The sequence below is a fragment of the Pleurodeles waltl genome, unplaced genomic scaffold (assembly GCF_031143425.1).
Source record: "Pleurodeles waltl isolate 20211129_DDA unplaced genomic scaffold, aPleWal1.hap1.20221129 scaffold_500, whole genome shotgun sequence".
In the NCBI taxonomy this organism is placed as follows: Eukaryota; Metazoa; Chordata; class Amphibia; order Caudata; family Salamandridae; genus Pleurodeles; species Pleurodeles waltl.
In genome coordinates, this window is record NW_027150208.1 from 17,802 (window position 1) to 41,053 (window position 23,252).

Below are 23,252 nucleotides of genomic sequence, written 5' to 3' on the forward strand. Positions count from 1 at the left end.
CAAAGGGTCTGCGGGGCCTTGGCTGGTCACTTTGCGCCCCCACGCCCATGCTCTGCCCCGCCTCAGGCCTTGCCTCTGTGGATGCCACCCTCGCTCTGCAGGGAGATGCCAAGCGGGCCCCCCTTGCCCTGTCCCCTTCCAACTCATACTTACCTGGCAGGGGAGACACCATGATCACGAAGGTGGTTCTCCCAGGGTGAGGCTCATCCATTGCACTTCGGATGTGCTGACCCCTGCGATGTCCCCAAATGCGGGATACTCGACTGCATAATTTCTGGTAGTGGGGGACTGCGTTCGCGCTTTCCCCTGATCTCTGGTATCAAGAAAGGCAACAAGAAAAACCCCTCTGGAGCACCCTTAGCTGTCTCTCCAGCTTCCTTCTGGGTGCTGCAGCAGGCTGGAAATGGGGCTGGGCAAGGGGAAGAGGCATGCAAATTCAGGAGCCTGGGGAGTGCTGGGATAGCTGCCGCCTCCCACTCAGGGGACCTATCCAGAGAGAGGAAAGTAGGCCCTGGCTAGGTGACAGGTCTGTCCCTCTCAGCTAAGCCCCTGGGCTTGTGGACCGGCTGTCAGCCTGTAGTCCTCACCCTTGCCTTCTGGGGCCAAGACTATGGCTGAGGCCACCAGGCCTGGGCCCGGCGAGGGCTCTGCCCGGCGAGGGTTCTGCCGCGTTTGGGAGCGTTCGGGAAGGCGTGAGGGGCTCAGGGCGCGAAACACTGCTCCCCGGCAGGCCTTTTCCCTGGCTTTGGCCAACAAAAGCACTGCCTAGCCCTAGAGTAGGGCTTAGTGGCAGTTCTGTAGGCTCAGAAGCCTCCAACTCTGCTTCTGGGCCTTCGTTCCACCTGGCGAGCCCACCTGTCAGCATGCTGTACTCTACCCTTGCCCAAATTCTCAGCAATGGAGAGGATCCTGAAAGCAAGGCCCTGATTGGCTCTGCTGGATGGCGTGGTCATGTAAATTTCACTGGCCGGCCGGCCGAGGCTTCTGGGAAGCAGCTTTGGGTAGGCAACGGCTTTGCCCAAAGGGTCTGCGGGGCCTTGGCTGGTCACTTTGCGCCCCCACGCCCATGCTCTGCCCCGCCTCAGGCCTTGCCTCTGTGGATGCCACCCTCGCTCTGCAGGGAGATGCCAAGCGGGCCCCCCTTGCCCTGTCCCCTTCCAACTCATACTTACCTGGCAGGGGAGACACCATGATCACGAAGGTGGTTCTCCCAGGGTGAGGCTCATCCATTGCACTTCGGATGTGCTGACCCCTGCGATGTCCCCAAATGCGGGATACTCGACTGCATAATTTCTGGTAGTGGGGGACTGCGTTCGCGCTTTCCCCTGATCTCTGGTATCAAGAAAGGCAACAAGAAAAACCCCTCTGGAGCACCCTTAGCTGTCTCTCCAGCTTCCTTCTGGGTGCTGCAGCAGGCTGGAAATGGGGCTGGGCAAGGGGAAGAGGCATGCAAATTCAGGAGCCTGGGGAGTGCTGGGATAGCTGCCGCCTCCCACTCAGGGGACCTATCCAGAGAGAGGAAAGTAGGCCCTGGCTAGGTGACAGGTCTGTCCCTCTCAGCTAAGCCCCTGGGCTTGTGGACCGGCTGTCAGCCTGTAGTCCTCACCCTTGCCTTCTGGGGCCAAGACTATGGCTGAGGCCACCAGGCCTGGGCCCGGCGAGGGCTCTGCCCGGCGAGGGTTCTGCCGCGTTTGGGAGCGTTCGGGAAGGCGTGAGGGGCTCAGGGCGCGAAACACTGCTCCCCGGCAGGCCTTTTCCCTGGCTTTGGCCAACAAAAGCACTGCCTAGCCCTAGAGTAGGGCTTAGTGGCAGTTCTGTAGGCTCAGAAGCCTCCAACTCTGCTTCTGGGCCTTCTTTCCACCTGGCGAGCCCACCTGTCAGCATGCTGTACTCTACCCTTGCCCAAATTCTCAGCAATGGAGAGGATCCTGAAAGCAAGGCCCTGATTGGCTCTGCTGGATGGCGTGGTCATGTAAATTTCACTGGCCGGCCGGCCGAGGCTTCTGGGAAGCAGCTTTGGGTAGGCAACGGCTTTGCCCAAAGGGTCTGCGGGGCCTTGGCTGGTCACTTTGCGCCCCCACGCCCATGCTCTGCCCCGCCTCAGGCCTTGCCTCTGTGGATGCCACCCTCGCTCTGCAGGGAGATGCCAAGCGGGCCCCCCTTGCCCTGTCCCCTTCCAACTCATACTTACCTGGCAGGGGAGACACCATGATCACGAAGGTGGTTCTCCCAGGGTGAGGCTCATCCATTGCACTTCGGATGTGCTGACCCCTGCGATGTCCCCAAATGCGGGATACTCGACTGCATAATTTCTGGTAGTGGGGGACTGCGTTCGCGCTTTCCCCTGATCTCTGGTATCAAGAAAGGCAACAAGAAAAACCCCTCTGGAGCACCCTTAGCTGTCTCTCCAGCTTCCTTCTGGGTGCTGCAGCAGGCTGGAAATGGGGCTGGGCAAGGGGAAGAGGCATGCAAATTCAGGAGCCTGGGGAGTGCTGGGATAGCTGCCGCCTCCCACTCAGGGGACCTATCCAGAGAGAGGAAAGTAGGCCCTGGCTAGGTGACAGGTCTGTCCCTCTCAGCTAAGCCCCTGGGCTTGTGGACCGGCTGTCAGCCTGTAGTCCTCACCCTTGCCTTCTGGGGCCAAGACTATGGCTGAGGCCACCAGGCCTGGGCCCGGCGAGGGCTCTGCCCGGCGAGGGTTCTGCCGCGTTTGGGAGCGTTCGGGAAGGCGTGAGGGGCTCAGGGCGCGAAACACTGCTCCCCGGCAGGCCTTTTCCCTGGCTTTGGCCAACAAAAGCACTGCCTAGCCCTAGAGTAGGGCTTAGTGGCAGTTCTGTAGGCTCAGAAGCCTCCAACTCTGCTTCTGGGCCTTCTTTCCACCTGGCGAGCCCACCTGTCAGCATGCTGTACTCTACCCTTGCCCAAATTCTCAGCAATGGAGAGGATCCTGAAAGCAAGGCCCTGATTGGCTCTGCTGGATGGCGTGGTCATGTAAATTTCACTGGCCGGCCGGCCGAGGCTTCTGGGAAGCAGCTTTGGGTAGGCAACGGCTTTGCCCAAAGGGTCTGCGGGGCCTTGGCTGGTCACTTTGCGCCCCCACGCCCATGCTCTGCCCCGCCTCAGGCCTTGCCTCTGTGGATGCCACCCTCGCTCTGCAGGGAGATGCCAAGCGGGCCCCCCTTGCCCTGTCCCCTTCCAACTCATACTTACCTGGCAGGGGAGACACCATGATCACGAAGGTGGTTCTCCCAGGGTGAGGCTCATCCATTGCACTTCGGATGTGCTGACCCCTGCGATGTCCCCAAATGCGGGATACTCGACTGCATAATTTCTGGTAGTGGGGGACTGCGTTCGCGCTTTCCCCTGATCTCTGGTATCAAGAAAGGCAACAAGAAAAACCACTCTGGAGCACCCTTAGCTGTCTCTCCAGCTTCCTTCTGGGTGCTGCAGCAGGCTGGAAATGGGGCTGGGCAAGGGGAAGAGGCATGCAAATTCAGGAGCCTGGGGAGTGCTGGGATAGCTGCCGCCTCCCACTCAGGGGACCTATCCAGAGAGAGGAAAGTAGGCCCTGGCTAGGTGACAGGTCTGTCCCTCTCAGCTAAGCCCCTGGGCTTGTGGACCGGCTGTCAGCCTGTAGTCCTCACCCTTGCCTTCTGGGGCCAAGACTATGGCTGAGGCCACCAGGCCTGGGCCCGGCGAGGGCTCTGCCCGGCGAGGGTTCTGCCGCGTTTGGGAGCGTTCGGGAAGGCGTGAGGGGCTCAGGGCGCGAAACACTGCTCCCCGGCAGGCCTTTTCCCTGGCTTTGGCCAACAAAAGCACTGCCTAGCCCTAGAGTAGGGCTTAGTGGCAGTTCTGTAGGCTCAGAAGCCTCCAACTCTGCTTCTGGGCCTTCGTTCCACCTGGCGAGCCCACCTGTCAGCATGCTGTACTCTACCCTTGCCCAAATTCTCAGCAATGGAGAGGATCCTGAAAGCAAGGCCCTGATTGGCTCTGCTGGATGGCGTGGTCATGTAAATTTCACTGGCCGGCCGGCCGAGGCTTCTGGGAAGCAGCTTTGGGTAGGCAACGGCTTTGCCCAAAGGGTCTGCGGGGCCTTGGCTGGTCACTTTGCGCCCCCACGCCCATGCTCTGCCCCGCCTCAGGCCTTGCCTCTGTGGATGCCACCCTCGCTCTGCAGGGAGATGCCAAGCGGGCCCCCCTTGCCCTGTCCCCTTCCAACTCATACTTACCTGGCAGGGGAGACACCATGATCACGAAGGTGGTTCTCCCAGGGTGAGGCTCATCCATTGCACTTCGGATGTGCTGACCCCTGCGATGTCCCCAAATGCGGGATACTCGACTGCATAATTTCTGGTAGTGGGGGACTGCGTTCGCGCTTTCCCCTGATCTCTGGTATCAAGAAAGGCAACAAGAAAAACCCCTCTGGAGCACCCTTAGCTGTCTCTCCAGCTTCCTTCTGGGTGCTGCAGCAGGCTGGAAATGGGGCTGGGCAAGGGGAAGAGGCATGCAAATTCAGGAGCCTGGGGAGTGCTGGGATAGCTGCCGCCTCCCACTCAGGGGACCTATCCAGAGAGAGGAAAGTAGGCCCTGGCTAGGTGACAGGTCTGTCCCTCTCAGCTAAGCCCCTGGGCTTGTGGACCGGCTGTCAGCCTGTAGTCCTCACCCTTGCCTTCTGGGGCCAAGACTATGGCTGAGGCCACCAGGCCTGGGCCCGGCGAGGGCTCTGCCCGGCGAGGGTTCTGCCGCGTTTGGGAGCGTTCGGGAAGGCGTGAGGGGCTCAGGGCGCGAAACACTGCTCCCCGGCAGGCCTTTTCCCTGGCTTTGGCCAACAAAAGCACTGCCTAGCCCTAGAGTAGGGCTTAGTGGCAGTTCTGTAGGCTCAGAAGCCTCCAACTCTGCTTCTGGGCCTTCTTTCCACCTGGCGAGCCCACCTGTCAGCATGCTGTACTCTACCCTTGCCCAAATTCTCAGCAATGGAGAGGATCCTGAAAGCAAGGCCCTGATTGGCTCTGCTGGATGGCGTGGTCATGTAAATTTCACTGGCCGGCCGGCCGAGGCTTCTGGGAAGCAGCTTTGGGTAGGCAACGGCTTTGCCCAAAGGGTCTGCGGGGCCTTGGCTGGTCACTTTGCGCCCCCACGCCCATGCTCTGCCCCGCCTCAGGCCTTGCCTCTGTGGATGCCACCCTCGCTCTGCAGGGAGATGCCAAGCGGGCCCCCCTTGCCCTGTCCCCTTCCAACTCATACTTACCTGGCAGGGGAGACACCATGATCACGAAGGTGGTTCTCCCAGGGTGAGGCTCATCCATTGCACTTCGGATGTGCTGACCCCTGCGATGTCCCCAAATGCGGGATACTCGACTGCATAATTTCTGGTAGTGGGGGACTGCGTTCGCGCTTTCCCCTGATCTCTGGTATCAAGAAAGGCAACAAGAAAAACCACTCTGGAGCACCCTTAGCTGTCTCTCCAGCTTCCTTCTGGGTGCTGCAGCAGGCTGGAAATGGGGCTGGGCAAGGGGAAGAGGCATGCAAATTCAGGAGCCTGGGGAGTGCTGGGATAGCTGCCGCCTCCCACTCAGGGGACCTATCCAGAGAGAGGAAAGTAGGCCCTGGCTAGGTGACAGGTCTGTCCCTCTCAGCTAAGCCCCTGGGCTTGTGGACCGGCTGTCAGCCTGTAGTCCTCACCCTTGCCTTCTGGGGCCAAGACTATGGCTGAGGCCACCAGGCCTGGGCCCGGCGAGGGCTCTGCCCGGCGAGGGTTCTGCCGCGTTTGGGAGCGTTCGGGAAGGCGTGAGGGGCTCAGGGCGCGAAACACTGCTCCCCGGCAGGCCTTTTCCCTGGCTTTGGCCAACAAAAGCACTGCCTAGCCCTAGAGTAGGGCTTAGTGGCAGTTCTGTAGGCTCAGAAGCCTCCAACTCTGCTTCTGGGCCTTCTTTCCACCTGGCGAGCCCACCTGTCAGCATGCTGTACTCTACCCTTGCCCAAATTCTCAGCAATGGAGAGGATCCTGAAAGCAAGGCCCTGATTGGCTCTGCTGGATGGCGTGGTCATGTAAATTTCACTGGCCGGCCGGCCGAGGCTTCTGGGAAGCAGCTTTGGGTAGGCAACGGCTTTGCCCAAAGGGTCTGCGGGGCCTTGGCTGGTCACTTTGCGCCCCCACGCCCATGCTCTGCCCCGCCTCAGGCCTTGCCTCTGTGGATGCCACCCTCGCTCTGCAGGGAGATGCCAAGCGGGCCCCCCTTGCCCTGTCCCCTTCCAACTCATACTTACCTGGCAGGGGAGACACCATGATCACGAAGGTGGTTCTCCCAGGGTGAGGCTCATCCATTGCACTTCGGATGTGCTGACCCCTGCGATGTCCCCAAATGCGGGATACTCGACTGCATAATTTCTGGTAGTGGGGGACTGCGTTCGCGCTTTCCCCTGATCTCTGGTATCAAGAAAGGCAACAAGAAAAACCACTCTGGAGCACCCTTAGCTGTCTCTCCAGCTTCCTTCTGGGTGCTGCAGCAGGCTGGAAATGGGGCTGGGCAAGGGGAAGAGGCATGCAAATTCAGGAGCCTGGGGAGTGCTGGGATAGCTGCCGCCTCCCACTCAGGGGACCTATCCAGAGAGAGGAAAGTAGGCCCTGGCTAGGTGACAGGTCTGTCCCTCTCAGCTAAGCCCCTGGGCTTGTGGACCGGCTGTCAGCCTGTAGTCCTCACCCTTGCCTTCTGGGGCCAAGACTATGGCTGAGGCCACCAGGCCTGGGCCCGGCGAGGGCTCTGCCCGGCGAGGGTTCTGCCGCGTTTGGGAGCGTTCGGGAAGGCGTGAGGGGCTCAGGGCGCGAAACACTGCTCCCCGGCAGGCCTTTTCCCTGGCTTTGGCCAACAAAAGCACTGCCTAGCCCTAGAGTAGGGCTTAGTGGCAGTTCTGTAGGCTCAGAAGCCTCCAACTCTGCTTCTGGGCCTTCTTTCCACCTGGCGAGCCCACCTGTCAGCATGCTGTACTCTACCCTTGCCCAAATTCTCAGCAATGGAGAGGATCCTGAAAGCAAGGCCCTGATTGGCTCTGCTGGATGGCGTGGTCATGTAAATTTCACTGGCCGGCCGGCCGAGGCTTCTGGGAAGCAGCTTTGGGTAGGCAACGGCTTTGCCCAAAGGGTCTGCGGGGCCTTGGCTGGTCACTTTGCGCCCCCACGCCCATGCTCTGCCCCGCCTCAGGCCTTGCCTCTGTGGATGCCACCCTCGCTCTGCAGGGAGATGCCAAGCGGGCCCCCCTTGCCCTGTCCCCTTCCAACTCATACTTACCTGGCAGGGGAGACACCATGATCACGAAGGTGGTTCTCCCAGGGTGAGGCTCATCCATTGCACTTCGGATGTGCTGACCCCTGCGATGTCCCCAAATGCGGGATACTCGACTGCATAATTTCTGGTAGTGGGGGACTGCGTTCGCGCTTTCCCCTGATCTCTGGTATCAAGAAAGGCAACAAGAAAAACCACTCTGGAGCACCCTTAGCTGTCTCTCCAGCTTCCTTCTGGGTGCTGCAGCAGGCTGGAAATGGGGCTGGGCAAGGGGAAGAGGCATGCAAATTCAGGAGCCTGGGGAGTGCTGGGATAGCTGCCGCCTCCCACTCAGGGGACCTATCCAGAGAGAGGAAAGTAGGCCCTGGCTAGGTGACAGGTCTGTCCCTCTCAGCTAAGCCCCTGGGCTTGTGGACCGGCTGTCAGCCTGTAGTCCTCACCCTTGCCTTCTGGGGCCAAGACTATGGCTGAGGCCACCAGGCCTGGGCCCGGCGAGGGCTCTGCCCGGCGAGGGTTCTGCCGCGTTTGGGAGCGTTCGGGAAGGCGTGAGGGGCTCAGGGCGCGAAACACTGCTCCCCGGCAGGCCTTTTCCCTGGCTTTGGCCAACAAAAGCACTGCCTAGCCCTAGAGTAGGGCTTAGTGGCAGTTCTGTAGGCTCAGAAGCCTCCAACTCTGCTTCTGGGCCTTCTTTCCACCTGGCGAGCCCACCTGTCAGCATGCTGTACTCTACCCTTGCCCAAATTCTCAGCAATGGAGAGGATCCTGAAAGCAAGGCCCTGATTGGCTCTGCTGGATGGCGTGGTCATGTAAATTTCACTGGCCGGCCGGCCGAGGCTTCTGGGAAGCAGCTTTGGGTAGGCAACGGCTTTGCCCAAAGGGTCTGCGGGGCCTTGGCTGGTCACTTTGCGCCCCCACGCCCATGCTCTGCCCCGCCTCAGGCCTTGCCTCTGTGGATGCCACCCTCGCTCTGCAGGGAGATGCCAAGCGGGCCCCCCTTGCCCTGTCCCCTTCCAACTCATACTTACCTGGCAGGGGAGACACCATGATCACGAAGGTGGTTCTCCCAGGGTGAGGCTCATCCATTGCACTTCGGATGTGCTGACCCCTGCGATGTCCCCAAATGCGGGATACTCGACTGCATAATTTCTGGTAGTGGGGGACTGCGTTCGCGCTTTCCCCTGATCTCTGGTATCAAGAAAGGCAACAAGAAAAACCACTCTGGAACACCCTTAGCTGTCTCTCCAGCTTCCTTCTGGGTGCTGCAGCAGGCTGGAAATGGGGCTGGGCAAGGGGAAGAGGCATGCAAATTCAGGAGCCTGGGGAGTGCTGGGATAGCTGCCGCCTCCCACTCAGGGGACCTATCCAGAGAGAGGAAAGTAGGCCCTGGCTAGGTGACAGGTCTGTCCCTCTCAGCTAAGCCCCTGGGCTTGTGGACCGGCTGTCAGCCTGTAGTCCTCACCCTTGCCTTCTGGGGCCAAGACTATGGCTGAGGCCACCAGGCCTGGGCCCGGCGAGGGCTCTGCCCGGCGAGGGTTCTGCCGCGTTTGGGAGCGTTCGGGAAGGCGTGAGGGGCTCAGGGCGCGAAACACTGCTCCCCGGCAGGCCTTTTCCCTGGCTTTGGCCAACAAAAGCACTGCCTAGCCCTAGAGTAGGGCTTAGTGGCAGTTCTGTAGGCTCAGAAGCCTCCAACTCTGCTTCTGGGCCTTCTTTCCACCTGGCGAGCCCACCTGTCAGCATGCTGTACTCTACCCTTGCCCAAATTCTCAGCAATGGAGAGGATCCTGAAAGCAAGGCCCTGATTGGCTCTGCTGGATGGCGTGGTCATGTAAATTTCACTGGCCGGCCGGCCGAGGCTTCTGGGAAGCAGCTTTGGGTAGGCAACGGCTTTGCCCAAAGGGTCTGCGGGGCCTTGGCTGGTCACTTTGCGCCCCCACGCCCATGCTCTGCCCCGCCTCAGGCCTTGCCTCTGTGGATGCCACCCTCGCTCTGCAGGGAGATGCCAAGCGGGCCCCCCTTGCCCTGTCCCCTTCCAACTCATACTTACCTGGCAGGGGAGACACCATGATCACGAAGGTGGTTCTCCCAGGGTGAGGCTCATCCATTGCACTTCGGATGTGCTGACCCCTGCGATGTCCCCAAATGCGGGATACTCGACTGCATAATTTCTGGTAGTGGGGGACTGCGTTCGCGCTTTCCCCTGATCTCTGGTATCAAGAAAGGCAACAAGAAAAACCACTCTGGAGCACCCTTAGCTGTCTCTCCAGCTTCCTTCTGGGTGCTGCAGCAGGCTGGAAATGGGGCTGGGCAAGGGGAAGAGGCATGCAAATTCAGGAGCCTGGGGAGTGCTGGGATAGCTGCCGCCTCCCACTCAGGGGACCTATCCAGAGAGAGGAAAGTAGGCCCTGGCTAGGTGACAGGTCTGTCCCTCTCAGCTAAGCCCCTGGGCTTGTGGACCGGCTGTCAGCCTGTAGTCCTCACCCTTGCCTTCTGGGGCCAAGACTATGGCTGAGGCCACCAGGCCTGGGCCCGGCGAGGGCTCTGCCCGGCGAGGGTTCTGCCGCGTTTGGGAGCGTTCGGGAAGGCGTGAGGGGCTCAGGGCGCGAAACACTGCTCCCCGGCAGGCCTTTTCCCTGGCTTTGGCCAACAAAAGCACTGCCTAGCCCTAGAGTAGGGCTTAGTGGCAGTTCTGTAGGCTCAGAAGCCTCCAACTCTGCTTCTGGGCCTTCTTTCCACCTGGCGAGCCCACCTGTCAGCATGCTGTACTCTACCCTTGCCCAAATTCTCAGCAATGGAGAGGATCCTGAAAGCAAGGCCCTGATTGGCTCTGCTGGATGGCGTGGTCATGTAAATTTCACTGGCCGGCCGGCCGAGGCTTCTGGGAAGCAGCTTTGGGTAGGCAACGGCTTTGCCCAAAGGGTCTGCGGGGCCTTGGCTGGTCACTTTGCGCCCCCACGCCCATGCTCTGCCCCGCCTCAGGCCTTGCCTCTGTGGATGCCACCCTCGCTCTGCAGGGAGATGCCAAGCGGGCCCCCCTTGCCCTGTCCCCTTCCAACTCATACTTACCTGGCAGGGGAGACACCATGATCACGAAGGTGGTTCTCCCAGGGTGAGGCTCATCCATTGCACTTCGGATGTGCTGACCCCTGCGATGTCCCCAAATGCGGGATACTCGACTGCATAATTTCTGGTAGTGGGGGACTGCGTTCGCGCTTTCCCCTGATCTCTGGTATCAAGAAAGGCAACAAGAAAAACCACTCTGGAGCACCCTTAGCTGTCTCTCCAGCTTCCTTCTGGGTGCTGCAGCAGGCTGGAAATGGGGCTGGGCAAGGGGAAGAGGCATGCAAATTCAGGAGCCTGGGGAGTGCTGGGATAGCTGCCGCCTCCCACTCAGGGGACCTATCCAGAGAGAGGAAAGTAGGCCCTGGCTAGGTGACAGGTCTGTCCCTCTCAGCTAAGCCCCTGGGCTTGTGGACCGGCTGTCAGCCTGTAGTCCTCACCCTTGCCTTCTGGGGCCAAGACTATGGCTGAGGCCACCAGGCCTGGGCCCGGCGAGGGCTCTGCCCGGCGAGGGTTCTGCCGCGTTTGGGAGCGTTCGGGAAGGCGTGAGGGGCTCAGGGCGCGAAACACTGCTCCCCGGCAGGCCTTTTCCCTGGCTTTGGCCAACAAAAGCACTGCCTAGCCCTAGAGTAGGGCTTAGTGGCAGTTCTGTAGGCTCAGAAGCCTCCAACTCTGCTTCTGGGCCTTCTTTCCACCTGGCGAGCCCACCTGTCAGCATGCTGTACTCTACCCTTGCCCAAATTCTCAGCAATGGAGAGGATCCTGAAAGCAAGGCCCTGATTGGCTCTGCTGGATGGCGTGGTCATGTAAATTTCACTGGCCGGCCGGCCGAGGCTTCTGGGAAGCAGCTTTGGGTAGGCAACGGCTTTGCCCAAAGGGTCTGCGGGGCCTTGGCTGGTCACTTTGCGCCCCCACGCCCATGCTCTGCCCCGCCTCAGGCCTTGCCTCTGTGGATGCCACCCTCGCTCTGCAGGGAGATGCCAAGCGGGCCCCCCTTGCCCTGTCCCCTTCCAACTCATACTTACCTGGCAGGGGAGACACCATGATCACGAAGGTGGTTCTCCCAGGGTGAGGCTCATCCATTGCACTTCGGATGTGCTGACCCCTGCGATGTCCCCAAATGCGGGATACTCGACTGCATAATTTCTGGTAGTGGGGGACTGCGTTCGCGCTTTCCCCTGATCTCTGGTATCAAGAAAGGCAACAAGAAAAACCACTCTGGAGCACCCTTAGCTGTCTCTCCAGCTTCCTTCTGGGTGCTGCAGCAGGCTGGAAATGGGGCTGGGCAAGGGGAAGAGGCATGCAAATTCAGGAGCCTGGGGAGTGCTGGGATAGCTGCCGCCTCCCACTCAGGGGACCTATCCAGAGAGAGGAAAGTAGGCCCTGGCTAGGTGACAGGTCTGTCCCTCTCAGCTAAGCCCCTGGGCTTGTGGACCGGCTGTCAGCCTGTAGTCCTCACCCTTGCCTTCTGGGGCCAAGACTATGGCTGAGGCCACCAGGCCTGGGCCCGGCGAGGGCTCTGCCCGGCGAGGGTTCTGCCGCGTTTGGGAGCGTTCGGGAAGGCGTGAGGGGCTCAGGGCGCGAAACACTGCTCCCCGGCAGGCCTTTTCCCTGGCTTTGGCCAACAAAAGCACTGCCTAGCCCTAGAGTAGGGCTTAGTGGCAGTTCTGTAGGCTCAGAAGCCTCCAACTCTGCTTCTGGGCCTTCTTTCCACCTGGCGAGCCCACCTGTCAGCATGCTGTACTCTACCCTTGCCCAAATTCTCAGCAATGGAGAGGATCCTGAAAGCAAGGCCCTGATTGGCTCTGCTGGATGGCGTGGTCATGTAAATTTCACTGGCCGGCCGGCCGAGGCTTCTGGGAAGCAGCTTTGGGTAGGCAACGGCTTTGCCCAAAGGGTCTGCGGGGCCTTGGCTGGTCACTTTGCGCCCCCACGCCCATGCTCTGCCCCGCCTCAGGCCTTGCCTCTGTGGATGCCACCCTCGCTCTGCAGGGAGATGCCAAGCGGGCCCCCCTTGCCCTGTCCCCTTCCAACTCATACTTACCTGGCAGGGGAGACACCATGATCACGAAGGTGGTTCTCCCAGGGTGAGGCTCATCCATTGCACTTCGGATGTGCTGACCCCTGCGATGTCCCCAAATGCGGGATACTCGACTGCATAATTTCTGGTAGTGGGGGACTGCGTTCGCGCTTTCCCCTGATCTCTGGTATCAAGAAAGGCAACAAGAAAAACCACTCTGGAGCACCCTTAGCTGTCTCTCCAGCTTCCTTCTGGGTGCTGCAGCAGGCTGGAAATGGGGCTGGGCAAGGGGAAGAGGCATGCAAATTCAGGAGCCTGGGGAGTGCTGGGATAGCTGCCGCCTCCCACTCAGGGGACCTATCCAGAGAGAGGAAAGTAGGCCCTGGCTAGGTGACAGGTCTGTCCCTCTCAGCTAAGCCCCTGGGCTTGTGGACCGGCTGTCAGCCTGTAGTCCTCACCCTTGCCTTCTGGGGCCAAGACTATGGCTGAGGCCACCAGGCCTGGGCCCGGCGAGGGCTCTGCCCGGCGAGGGTTCTGCCGCGTTTGGGAGCGTTCGGGAAGGCGTGAGGGGCTCAGGGCGCGAAACACTGCTCCCCGGCAGGCCTTTTCCCTGGCTTTGGCCAACAAAAGCACTGCCTAGCCCTAGAGTAGGGCTTAGTGGCAGTTCTGTAGGCTCAGAAGCCTCCAACTCTGCTTCTGGGCCTTCTTTCCACCTGGCGAGCCCACCTGTCAGCATGCTGTACTCTACCCTTGCCCAAATTCTCAGCAATGGAGAGGATCCTGAAAGCAAGGCCCTGATTGGCTCTGCTGGATGGCGTGGTCATGTAAATTTCACTGGCCGGCCGGCCGAGGCTTCTGGGAAGCAGCTTTGGGTAGGCAACGGCTTTGCCCAAAGGGTCTGCGGGGCCTTGGCTGGTCACTTTGCGCCCCCACGCCCATGCTCTGCCCCGCCTCAGGCCTTGCCTCTGTGGATGCCACCCTCGCTCTGCAGGGAGATGCCAAGCGGGCCCCCCTTGCCCTGTCCCCTTCCAACTCATACTTACCTGGCAGGGGAGACACCATGATCACGAAGGTGGTTCTCCCAGGGTGAGGCTCATCCATTGCACTTCGGATGTGCTGACCCCTGCGATGTCCCCAAATGCGGGATACTCGACTGCATAATTTCTGGTAGTGGGGGACTGCGTTCGCGCTTTCCCCTGATCTCTGGTATCAAGAAAGGCAACAAGAAAAACCACTCTGGAGCACCCTTAGCTGTCTCTCCAGCTTCCTTCTGGGTGCTGCAGCAGGCTGGAAATGGGGCTGGGCAAGGGGAAGAGGCATGCAAATTCAGGAGCCTGGGGAGTGCTGGGATAGCTGCCGCCTCCCACTCAGGGGACCTATCCAGAGAGAGGAAAGTAGGCCCTGGCTAGGTGACAGGTCTGTCCCTCTCAGCTAAGCCCCTGGGCTTGTGGACCGGCTGTCAGCCTGTAGTCCTCACCCTTGCCTTCTGGGGCCAAGACTATGGCTGAGGCCACCAGGCCTGGGCCCGGCGAGGGCTCTGCCCGGCGAGGGTTCTGCCGCGTTTGGGAGCGTTCGGGAAGGCGTGAGGGGCTCAGGGCGCGAAACACTGCTCCCCGGCAGGCCTTTTCCCTGGCTTTGGCCAACAAAAGCACTGCCTAGCCCTAGAGTAGGGCTTAGTGGCAGTTCTGTAGGCTCAGAAGCCTCCAACTCTGCTTCTGGGCCTTCTTTCCACCTGGCGAGCCCACCTGTCAGCATGCTGTACTCTACCCTTGCCCAAATTCTCAGCAATGGAGAGGATCCTGAAAGCAAGGCCCTGATTGGCTCTGCTGGATGGCGTGGTCATGTAAATTTCACTGGCCGGCCGGCCGAGGCTTCTGGGAAGCAGCTTTGGGTAGGCAACGGCTTTGCCCAAAGGGTCTGCGGGGCCTTGGCTGGTCACTTTGCGCCCCCACGCCCATGCTCTGCCCCGCCTCAGGCCTTGCCTCTGTGGATGCCACCCTCGCTCTGCAGGGAGATGCCAAGCGGGCCCCCCTTGCCCTGTCCCCTTCCAACTCATACTTACCTGGCAGGGGAGACACCATGATCACGAAGGTGGTTCTCCCAGGGTGAGGCTCATCCATTGCACTTCGGATGTGCTGACCCCTGCGATGTCCCCAAATGCGGGATACTCGACTGCATAATTTCTGGTAGTGGGGGACTGCGTTCGCGCTTTCCCCTGATCTCTGGTATCAAGAAAGGCAACAAGAAAAACCACTCTGGAGCACCCTTAGCTGTCTCTCCAGCTTCCTTCTGGGTGCTGCAGCAGGCTGGAAATGGGGCTGGGCAAGGGGAAGAGGCATGCAAATTCAGGAGCCTGGGGAGTGCTGGGATAGCTGCCGCCTCCCACTCAGGGGACCTATCCAGAGAGAGGAAAGTAGGCCCTGGCTAGGTGACAGGTCTGTCCCTCTCAGCTAAGCCCCTGGGCTTGTGGACCGGCTGTCAGCCTGTAGTCCTCACCCTTGCCTTCTGGGGCCAAGACTATGGCTGAGGCCACCAGGCCTGGGCCCGGCGAGGGCTCTGCCCGGCGAGGGTTCTGCCGCGTTTGGGAGCGTTCGGGAAGGCGTGAGGGGCTCAGGGCGCGAAACACTGCTCCCCGGCAGGCCTTTTCCCTGGCTTTGGCCAACAAAAGCACTGCCTAGCCCTAGAGTAGGGCTTAGTGGCAGTTCTGTAGGCTCAGAAGCCTCCAACTCTGCTTCTGGGCCTTCTTTCCACCTGGCGAGCCCACCTGTCAGCATGCTGTACTCTACCCTTGCCCAAATTCTCAGCAATGGAGAGGATCCTGAAAGCAAGGCCCTGATTGGCTCTGCTGGATGGCGTGGTCATGTAAATTTCACTGGCCGGCCGGCCGAGGCTTCTGGGAAGCAGCTTTGGGTAGGCAACGGCTTTGCCCAAAGGGTCTGCGGGGCCTTGGCTGGTCACTTTGCGCCCCCACGCCCATGCTCTGCCCCGCCTCAGGCCTTGCCTCTGTGGATGCCACCCTCGCTCTGCAGGGAGATGCCAAGCGGGCCCCCCTTGCCCTGTCCCCTTCCAACTCATACTTACCTGGCAGGGGAGACACCATGATCACGAAGGTGGTTCTCCCAGGGTGAGGCTCATCCATTGCACTTCGGATGTGCTGACCCCTGCGATGTCCCCAAATGCGGGATACTCGACTGCATAATTTCTGGTAGTGGGGGACTGCGTTCGCGCTTTCCCCTGATCTCTGGTATCAAGAAAGGCAACAAGAAAAACCACTCTGGAGCACCCTTAGCTGTCTCTCCAGCTTCCTTCTGGGTGCTGCAGCAGGCTGGAAATGGGGCTGGGCAAGGGGAAGAGGCATGCAAATTCAGGAGCCTGGGGAGTGCTGGGATAGCTGCCGCCTCCCACTCAGGGGACCTATCCAGAGAGAGGAAAGTAGGCCCTGGCTAGGTGACAGGTCTGTCCCTCTCAGCTAAGCCCCTGGGCTTGTGGACCGGCTGTCAGCCTGTAGTCCTCACCCTTGCCTTCTGGGGCCAAGACTATGGCTGAGGCCACCAGGCCTGGGCCCGGCGAGGGCTCTGCCCGGCGAGGGTTCTGCCGCGTTTGGGAGCGTTCGGGAAGGCGTGAGGGGCTCAGGGCGCGAAACACTGCTCCCCGGCAGGCCTTTTCCCTGGCTTTGGCCAACAAAAGCACTGCCTAGCCCTAGAGTAGGGCTTAGTGGCAGTTCTGTAGGCTCAGAAGCCTCCAACTCTGCTTCTGGGCCTTCTTTCCACCTGGCGAGCCCACCTGTCAGCATGCTGTACTCTACCCTTGCCCAAATTCTCAGCAATGGAGAGGATCCTGAAAGCAAGGCCCTGATTGGCTCTGCTGGATGGCGTGGTCATGTAAATTTCACTGGCCGGCCGGCCGAGGCTTCTGGGAAGCAGCTTTGGGTAGGCAACGGCTTTGCCCAAAGGGTCTGCGGGGCCTTGGCTGGTCACTTTGCGCCCCCACGCCCATGCTCTGCCCCGCCTCAGGCCTTGCCTCTGTGGATGCCACCCTCGCTCTGCAGGGAGATGCCAAGCGGGCCCCCCTTGCCCTGTCCCCTTCCAACTCATACTTACCTGGCAGGGGAGACACCATGATCACGAAGGTGGTTCTCCCAGGGTGAGGCTCATCCATTGCACTTCGGATGTGCTGACCCCTGCGATGTCCCCAAATGCGGGATACTCGACTGCATAATTTCTGGTAGTGGGGGACTGCGTTCGCGCTTTCCCCTGATCTCTGGTATCAAGAAAGGCAACAAGAAAAACCACTCTGGAGCACCCTTAGCTGTCTCTCCAGCTTCCTTCTGGGTGCTGCAGCAGGCTGGAAATGGGGCTGGGCAAGGGGAAGAGGCATGCAAATTCAGGAGCCTGGGGAGTGCTGGGATAGCTGCCGCCTCCCACTCAGGGGACCTATCCAGAGAGAGGAAAGTAGGCCCTGGCTAGGTGACAGGTCTGTCCCTCTCAGCTAAGCCCCTGGGCTTGTGGACCGGCTGTCAGCCTGTAGTCCTCACCCTTGCCTTCTGGGGCCAAGACTATGGCTGAGGCCACCAGGCCTGGGCCCGGCGAGGGCTCTGCCCGGCGAGGGTTCTGCCGCGTTTGGGAGCGTTCGGGAAGGCGTGAGGGGCTCAGGGCGCGAAACACTGCTCCCCGGCAGGCCTTTTCCCTGGCTTTGGCCAACAAAAGCACTGCCTAGCCCTAGAGTAGGGCTTAGTGGCAGTTCTGTAGGCTCAGAAGCCTCCAACTCTGCTTCTGGGCCTTCTTTCCACCTGGCGAGCCCACCTGTCAGCATGCTGTACTCTACCCTTGCCCAAATTCTCAGCAATGGAGAGGATCCTGAAAGCAAGGCCCTGATTGGCTCTGCTGGATGGCGTGGTCATGTAAATTTCACTGGCCGGCCGGCCGAGGCTTCTGGGAAGCAGCTTTGGGTAGGCAACGGCTTTGCCCAAAGGGTCTGCGGGGCCTTGGCTGGTCACTTTGCGCCCCCACGCCCATGCTCTGCCCCGCCTCAGGCCTTGCCTCTGTGGATGCCACCCTCGCTCTGCAGGGAGATGCCAAGCGGGCCCCCCTTGCCCTGTCCCCTTCCAACTCATACTTACCTGGCAGGGGAGACACCATGATCACGAAGGTGGTTCTCCCAGGGTGAGGCTCATCCATTGCACTTCGGATGTGCTGACCCCTGCGATGTCCCCAAATGCGGGATACTCGACTGCATAATTTCTGGTAGTGGGGGACTGCGTTCGCGCTTTCCCCTGATCTCTGGTATCAAGAAAGGCAACAAGAAAAACCACTCTGGAGCACCCTTAGCTGTCTCTCCAGCTTCCTTCTGGGTGCTGCAGCAGGCTGGAAATGGGGCTGGGCAAGGGGAAGAGGCATGCAAATTCAGGAGCCTGGGGAGTGCTGGGATAGCTGCCGCCTCCCACTCAGGGGACCTATCCAGAGAGAGGAAAGTAGGCCCTGGCTAGGTGACAGGTCTGTCCCTCTCAGCTAAGCCCCTGGGCTTGTGGACCGGCTGTCAGCCTGTAGTCCTCACCCTTGCCTTCTGGGGCCAAGACTATGGCTGAGGCCACCAGGCCTGGGCCCGGCGAGGGCTCTGCCCGGCGAGGGTTCTGCCGCGTTTGGGAGCGTTCGGGAAGGCGTGAGGGGCTCAGGGCGCGAAACACTGCTCCCCGGCAGGCCTTTTCCCTGGCTTTGGCCAACAAAAGCACTGCCTAGCCCTAGAGTAGGGCTTAGTGGCAGTTCTGTAGGCTCAGAAGCCTCCAACTCTGCTTCTGGGCCTTCGTTCCACCTGGCGAGCCCACCTGTCAGCATGCTGTACTCTACCCTTGCCCAAATTCTCAGCAATGGAGAGGATCCTGAAAGCAAGGCCCTGATTGGCTCTGCTGGATGGCGTGGTCATGTAAATTTCACTGGCCGGCCGGCCGAGGCTTCTGGGAAGCAGCTTTGGGTAGGCAACGGCTTTGCCCAAAGGGTCTGCGGGGCCTTGGCTGGTCACTTTGCGCCCCCACGCCCATGCTCTGCCCCGCCTCAGGCCTTGCCTCTGTGGATGCCACCCTCGCTCTGCAGGGAGATGCCAAGCGGGCCCCCCTTGCCCTGTCCCCTTCCAACTCATACTTACCTGGCAGGGGAGACACCATGATCACGAAGGTGGTTCTCCCAGGGTGAGGCTCATCCATTGCACTTCGGATGTGCTGACCCCTGCGATGTCCCCAAATGCGGGATACTCGACTGCATAATTTCTGGTAGTGGGGGACTGCGTTCGCGCTTTCCCCTGATCTCTGGTATCAAGAAAGGCAACAAGAAAAACCCCTCTGGAGCACCCTTAGCTGTCTCTCCAGCTTCCTTCTGGGTGCTGCAGCAGGCTGGAAATGGGGCTGGGCAAGGGGAAGAGGCATGCAAATTCAGGAGCCTGGGGAGTGCTGGGATAGCTGCCGCCTCCCACTCAGGGGACCTATCCAGAGAGAGGAAAGTAGGCCCTGGCTAGGTGACAGGTCTGTCCCTCTCAGCTAAGCCCCTGGGCTTGTGGACCGGCTGTCAGCCTGTAGTCCTCACCCTTGCCTTCTGGGGCCAAGACTATGGCTGAGGCCACCAGGCCTGGGCCCGGCGAGGGCTCTGCCCGGCGAGGGTTCTGCCGCGTTTGGGAGCGTTCGGGAAGGCGTGAGGGGCTCAGGGCGCGAAACACTGCTCCCCGGCAGGCCTTTTCCCTGGCTTTGGCCAACAAAAGCACTGCCTAGCCCTAGAGTAGGGCTTAGTGGCAGTTCTGTAGGCTCAGAAGCCTCCAACTCTGCTTCTGGGCCTTCTTTCCACCTGGCGAGCCCACCTGTCAGCATGCTGTACTCTACCCTTGCCCAAATTCTCAGCAATGGAGAGGATCCTGAAAGCAAGGCCCTGATTGGCTCTGCTGGATGGCGTGGTCATGTAAATTTCACTGGCCGGCCGGCCGAGGCTTCTGGGAAGCAGCTTTGGGTAGGCAACGGCTTTGCCCAAAGGGTCTGCGGGGCCTTGGCTGGTCACTTTGCGCCCCCACGCCCATGCTCTGCCCCGCCTCAGGCCTTGCCTCTGTGGATGCCACCCTCGCTCTGCAGGGAGATGCCAAGCGGGCCCCCCTTGCCCTGTCCCCTTCCAACTCATACTTACCTGGCAGGGGAGACACCATGATCACGAAGGTGGTTCTCCCAGGGTGAGGCTCATCCATTGCACTTCGGATGTGCTGACCCCTGCGATGTCCCCAAATGCGGGATACTCGACTGCATAATTTCTGGTAGTGGGGGACTGCGTTCGCGCTTTCCCCTGATCTCTGGTATCAAGAAAGGCAACAAGAAAAACCACTCTGGAGCACCCTTAGCTGTCTCTCCAGCTTCCTTCTGGGTGCTGCAGCAGGCTGGAAATGGGGCTGGGCAAGGGGAAGAGGCATGCAAATTCAGGAGCCTGGGGAGTGCTGGGATAGCTGCCGCCTCCCACTCAGGGGACCTATCCAGAGAGAGGAAAGTAGGCCCTGGCTAGGTGACAGGTCTGTCCCTCTCAGCTAAGCCCCTGGGCTTGTGGACCGGCTGTCAGCCTGTAGTCCTCACCCTTGCCTTCTGGGGCCAAGACTATGGCTGAGGCCACCAGGCCTGGGCCCGGCGAGGGCTCTGCCCGGCGAGGGTTCTGCCGCGTTTGGGAGCGTTCGGGAAGGCGTGAGGGGCTCAGGGCGCGAAACACTGCTCCCCGGCAGGCCTTTTCCCTGGCTTTGGCCAACAAAAGCACTGCCTAGCCCTAGAGTAGGGCTTAGTGGCAGTTCTGTAGGCTCAGAAGCCTCCAACTCTGCTTCTGGGCCTTCGTTCCACCTGGCGAGCCCACCTGTCAGCATGCTGTACTCTACCCTTGCCCAAATTCTCAGCAATGGAGAGGATCCTGAAAGCAAGGCCCTGATTGGCTCTGCTGGATGGCGTGGTCATGTAAATTTCACTGGCCGGCCGGCCGAGGCTTCTGGGAAGCAGCTTTGGGTAGGCAACGGCTTTGCCCAAAGGGTCTGCGGGGCCTTGGCTGGTCACTTTGCGCCCCCACGCCCATGCTCTGCCCCGCCTCAGGCCTTGCCTCTGTGGATGCCACCCTCGCTCTGCAGGGAGATGCCAAGCGGGCCCCCCTTGCCCTGTCCCCTTCCAACTCATACTTACCTGGCAGGGGAGACACCATGATCACGAAGGTGGTTCTCCCAGGGTGAGGCTCATCCATTGCACTTCGGATGTGCTGACCCCTGCGATGTCCCCAAATGCGGGATACTCGACTGCATAATTTCTGGTAGTGGGGGACTGCGTTCGCGCTTTCCCCTGATCTCTGGTATCAAGAAAGGCAACAAGAAAAACCCCTCTGGAGCACCCTTAGCTGTCTCTCCAGCTTCCTTCTGGGTGCTGCAGCAGGCTGGAAATGGGGCTGGGCAAGGGGAAGAGGCATGCAAATTCAGGAGCCTGGGGAGTGCTGGGATAGCTGCCGCCTCCCACTCAGGGGACCTATCCAGAGAGAGGAAAGTAGGCCCTGGCTAGGTGACAGGTCTGTCCCTCTCAGCTAAGCCCCTGGGCTTGTGGACCGGCTGTCAGCCTGTAGTCCTCACCCTTGCCTTCTGGGGCCAAGACTATGGCTGAGGCCACCAGGCCTGGGCCCGGCGAGGGCTCTGCCCGGCGAGGGTTCTGCCGCGTTTGGGAGCGTTCGGGAAGGCGTGAGGGGCTCAGGGCGCGAAACACTGCTCCCCGGCAGGCCTTTTCCCTGGCTTTGGCCAACAAAAGCACTGCCTAGCCCTAGAGTAGGGCTTAGTGGCAGTTCTGTAGGCTCAGAAGCCTCCAACTCTGCTTCTGGGCCTTCTTTCCACCTGGCGAGCCCACCTGTCAGCATGCTGTACTCTACCCTTGCCCAAATTCTCAGCAATGGAGAGGATCCTGAAAGCAAGGCCCTGATTGGCTCTGCTGGATGGCGTGGTCATGTAAATTTCACTGGCCGGCCGGCCGAGGCTTCTGGGAAGCAGCTTTGGGTAGGCAACGGCTTTGCCCAAAGGGTCTGCGGGGCCTTGGCTGGTCACTTTGCGCCCCCACGCCCATGCTCTGCCCCGCCTCAGGCCTTGCCTCTGTGGATGCCACCCTCGCTCTGCAGGGAGATGCCAAGCGGGCCCCCCTTGCCCTGTCCCCTTCCAACTCATACTTACCTGGCAGGGGAGACACCATGATCACGAAGGTGGTTCTCCCAGGGTGAGGCTCATCCATTGCACTTCGGATGTGCTGACCCCTGCGATGTCCCCAAATGCGGGATACTCGACTGCATAATTTCTGGTAGTGGGGGACTGCGTTCGCGCTTTCCCCTGATCTCTGGTATCAAGAAAGGCAACAAGAAAAACCACTCTGGAGCACCCTTAGCTGTCTCTCCAGCTTCCTTCTGGGTGCTGCAGCAGGCTGGAAATGGGGCTGGGCAAGGGGAAGAGGCATGCAAATTCAGGAGCCTGGGGAGTGCTGGGATAGCTGCCGCCTCCCACTCAGGGGACCTATCCAGAGAGAGGAAAGTAGGCCCTGGCTAGGTGACAGGTCTGTCCCTCTCAGCTAAGCCCCTGGGCTTGTGGACCGGCTGTCAGCCTGTAGTCCTCACCCTTGCCTTCTGGGGCCAAGACTATGGCTGAGGCCACCAGGCCTGGGCCCGGCGAGGGCTCTGCCCGGCGAGGGTTCTGCCGCGTTTGGGAGCGTTCGGGAAGGCGTGAGGGGCTCAGGGCGCGAAACACTGCTCCCCGGCAGGCCTTTTCCCTGGCTTTGGCCAACAAAAGCACTGCCTAGCCCTAGAGTAGGGCTTAGTGGCAGTTCTGTAGGCTCAGAAGCCTCCAACTCTGCTTCTGGGCCTTCTTTCCACCTGGCGAGCCCACCTGTCAGCATGCTGTACTCTACCCTTGCCCAAATTCTCAGCAATGGAGAGGATCCTGAAAGCAAGGCCCTGATTGGCTCTGCTGGATGGCGTGGTCATGTAAATTTCACTGGCCGGCCGGCCGAGGCTTCTGGGAAGCAGCTTTGGGTAGGCAACGGCTTTGCCCAAAGGGTCTGCGGGGCCTTGGCTGGTCACTTTGCGCCCCCACGCCCATGCTCTGCCCCGCCTCAGGCCTTGCCTCTGTGGATGCCACCCTCGCTCTGCAGGGAGATGCCAAGCGGGCCCCCCTTGCCCTGTCCCCTTCCAACTCATACTTACCTGGCAGGGGAGACACCATGATCACGAAGGTGGTTCTCCCAGGGTGAGGCTCATCCATTGCACTTCGGATGTGCTGACCCCTGCGATGTCCCCAAATGCGGGATACTCGACTGCATAATTTCTGGTAGTGGGGGACTGCGTTCGCGCTTTCCCCTGATCTCTGGTATCAAGAAAGGCAACAAGAAAAACCACTCTGGAGCACCCTTAGCTGTCTCTCCAGCTTCCTTCTGGGTGCTGCAGCAGGCTGGAAATGGGGCTGGGCAAGGGGAAGAGGCATGCAAATTCAGGAGCCTGGGGAGTGCTGGGATAGCTGCCGCCTCCCACTCAGGGGACCTATCCAGAGAGAGGAAAGTAGGCCCTGGCTAGGTGACAGGTCTGTCCCTCTCAGCTAAGCCCCTGGGCTTGTGGACCGGCTGTCAGCCTGTAGTCCTCACCCTTGCCTTCTGGGGCCAAGACTATGGCTGAGGCCACCAGGCCTGGGCCCGGCGAGGGCTCTGCCCGGCGAGGGTTCTGCCGCGTTTGGGAGCGTTCGGGAAGGCGTGAGGGGCTCAGGGCGCGAAACACTGCTCCCCGGCAGGCCTTTTCCCTGGCTTTGGCCAACAAAAGCACTGCCTAGCCCTAGAGTAGGGCTTAGTGGCAGTTCTGTAGGCTCAGAAGCCTCCAACTCTGCTTCTGGGCCTT

At 60.5% G+C, this 23,252-nt stretch overlaps 23 non-coding genes across 23 annotated transcripts; all 23 read left to right on the top strand.

Moving 5' to 3' along the window:
- The first annotated feature begins 145 nt into the window (after positions 1 to 145).
- LOC138278506 (U1 spliceosomal RNA) lies at positions 146 to 309 on the top strand. Its single transcript, XR_011200729.1, has one exon. It is a non-coding gene; the product is annotated as a U1 spliceosomal RNA (small nuclear RNA).
- An 855-nt stretch (positions 310 to 1,164) lies between these two features.
- On the top strand, positions 1,165 to 1,328 carry LOC138278507 (U1 spliceosomal RNA). The gene has a single exon (XR_011200730.1). It is a non-coding gene; the product is annotated as a U1 spliceosomal RNA (small nuclear RNA).
- An 855-nt stretch (positions 1,329 to 2,183) lies between these two features.
- Positions 2,184 to 2,347, top strand: LOC138278508 (U1 spliceosomal RNA). Its single transcript, XR_011200731.1, has one exon. It is a non-coding gene; the product is annotated as a U1 spliceosomal RNA (small nuclear RNA).
- An 855-nt stretch (positions 2,348 to 3,202) lies between these two features.
- On the top strand, positions 3,203 to 3,366 carry LOC138278509 (U1 spliceosomal RNA). Its single transcript, XR_011200732.1, has one exon. It is a non-coding gene; the product is annotated as a U1 spliceosomal RNA (small nuclear RNA).
- An 855-nt stretch (positions 3,367 to 4,221) lies between these two features.
- LOC138278510 (U1 spliceosomal RNA) lies at positions 4,222 to 4,385 on the top strand. The gene has a single exon (XR_011200733.1). It is a non-coding gene; the product is annotated as a U1 spliceosomal RNA (small nuclear RNA).
- Positions 4,386 to 5,240: 855 nt separating this feature from the next.
- LOC138278511 (U1 spliceosomal RNA) lies at positions 5,241 to 5,404 on the top strand. Its single transcript, XR_011200734.1, has one exon. It is a non-coding gene; the product is annotated as a U1 spliceosomal RNA (small nuclear RNA).
- An 855-nt stretch (positions 5,405 to 6,259) lies between these two features.
- On the top strand, positions 6,260 to 6,423 carry LOC138278512 (U1 spliceosomal RNA). Its single transcript, XR_011200735.1, has one exon. It is a non-coding gene; the product is annotated as a U1 spliceosomal RNA (small nuclear RNA).
- Positions 6,424 to 7,278: 855 nt separating this feature from the next.
- Positions 7,279 to 7,442, top strand: LOC138278514 (U1 spliceosomal RNA). Its single transcript, XR_011200737.1, has one exon. It is a non-coding gene; the product is annotated as a U1 spliceosomal RNA (small nuclear RNA).
- An 855-nt stretch (positions 7,443 to 8,297) lies between these two features.
- Positions 8,298 to 8,461, top strand: LOC138278515 (U1 spliceosomal RNA). The gene has a single exon (XR_011200738.1). It is a non-coding gene; the product is annotated as a U1 spliceosomal RNA (small nuclear RNA).
- Positions 8,462 to 9,316: 855 nt separating this feature from the next.
- Positions 9,317 to 9,480, top strand: LOC138278516 (U1 spliceosomal RNA). Its single transcript, XR_011200739.1, has one exon. It is a non-coding gene; the product is annotated as a U1 spliceosomal RNA (small nuclear RNA).
- Positions 9,481 to 10,335: 855 nt separating this feature from the next.
- Positions 10,336 to 10,499, top strand: LOC138278517 (U1 spliceosomal RNA). The gene has a single exon (XR_011200740.1). It is a non-coding gene; the product is annotated as a U1 spliceosomal RNA (small nuclear RNA).
- Positions 10,500 to 11,354: 855 nt separating this feature from the next.
- Positions 11,355 to 11,518, top strand: LOC138278518 (U1 spliceosomal RNA). Its single transcript, XR_011200741.1, has one exon. It is a non-coding gene; the product is annotated as a U1 spliceosomal RNA (small nuclear RNA).
- An 855-nt stretch (positions 11,519 to 12,373) lies between these two features.
- Positions 12,374 to 12,537, top strand: LOC138278519 (U1 spliceosomal RNA). Its single transcript, XR_011200742.1, has one exon. It is a non-coding gene; the product is annotated as a U1 spliceosomal RNA (small nuclear RNA).
- Positions 12,538 to 13,392: 855 nt separating this feature from the next.
- On the top strand, positions 13,393 to 13,556 carry LOC138278520 (U1 spliceosomal RNA). The gene has a single exon (XR_011200743.1). It is a non-coding gene; the product is annotated as a U1 spliceosomal RNA (small nuclear RNA).
- An 855-nt stretch (positions 13,557 to 14,411) lies between these two features.
- LOC138278522 (U1 spliceosomal RNA) lies at positions 14,412 to 14,575 on the top strand. The gene has a single exon (XR_011200744.1). It is a non-coding gene; the product is annotated as a U1 spliceosomal RNA (small nuclear RNA).
- An 855-nt stretch (positions 14,576 to 15,430) lies between these two features.
- LOC138278523 (U1 spliceosomal RNA) lies at positions 15,431 to 15,594 on the top strand. The gene has a single exon (XR_011200745.1). It is a non-coding gene; the product is annotated as a U1 spliceosomal RNA (small nuclear RNA).
- Positions 15,595 to 16,449: 855 nt separating this feature from the next.
- Positions 16,450 to 16,613, top strand: LOC138278524 (U1 spliceosomal RNA). Its single transcript, XR_011200746.1, has one exon. It is a non-coding gene; the product is annotated as a U1 spliceosomal RNA (small nuclear RNA).
- Positions 16,614 to 17,468: 855 nt separating this feature from the next.
- Positions 17,469 to 17,632, top strand: LOC138278526 (U1 spliceosomal RNA). Its single transcript, XR_011200748.1, has one exon. It is a non-coding gene; the product is annotated as a U1 spliceosomal RNA (small nuclear RNA).
- Positions 17,633 to 18,487: 855 nt separating this feature from the next.
- On the top strand, positions 18,488 to 18,651 carry LOC138278527 (U1 spliceosomal RNA). The gene has a single exon (XR_011200749.1). It is a non-coding gene; the product is annotated as a U1 spliceosomal RNA (small nuclear RNA).
- Positions 18,652 to 19,506: 855 nt separating this feature from the next.
- On the top strand, positions 19,507 to 19,670 carry LOC138278528 (U1 spliceosomal RNA). Its single transcript, XR_011200750.1, has one exon. It is a non-coding gene; the product is annotated as a U1 spliceosomal RNA (small nuclear RNA).
- An 855-nt stretch (positions 19,671 to 20,525) lies between these two features.
- Positions 20,526 to 20,689, top strand: LOC138278529 (U1 spliceosomal RNA). Its single transcript, XR_011200751.1, has one exon. It is a non-coding gene; the product is annotated as a U1 spliceosomal RNA (small nuclear RNA).
- An 855-nt stretch (positions 20,690 to 21,544) lies between these two features.
- On the top strand, positions 21,545 to 21,708 carry LOC138278530 (U1 spliceosomal RNA). The gene has a single exon (XR_011200752.1). It is a non-coding gene; the product is annotated as a U1 spliceosomal RNA (small nuclear RNA).
- Positions 21,709 to 22,563: 855 nt separating this feature from the next.
- LOC138278531 (U1 spliceosomal RNA) lies at positions 22,564 to 22,727 on the top strand. The gene has a single exon (XR_011200753.1). It is a non-coding gene; the product is annotated as a U1 spliceosomal RNA (small nuclear RNA).
- The last annotated feature ends 525 nt before the right edge of the window (positions 22,728 to 23,252 follow it).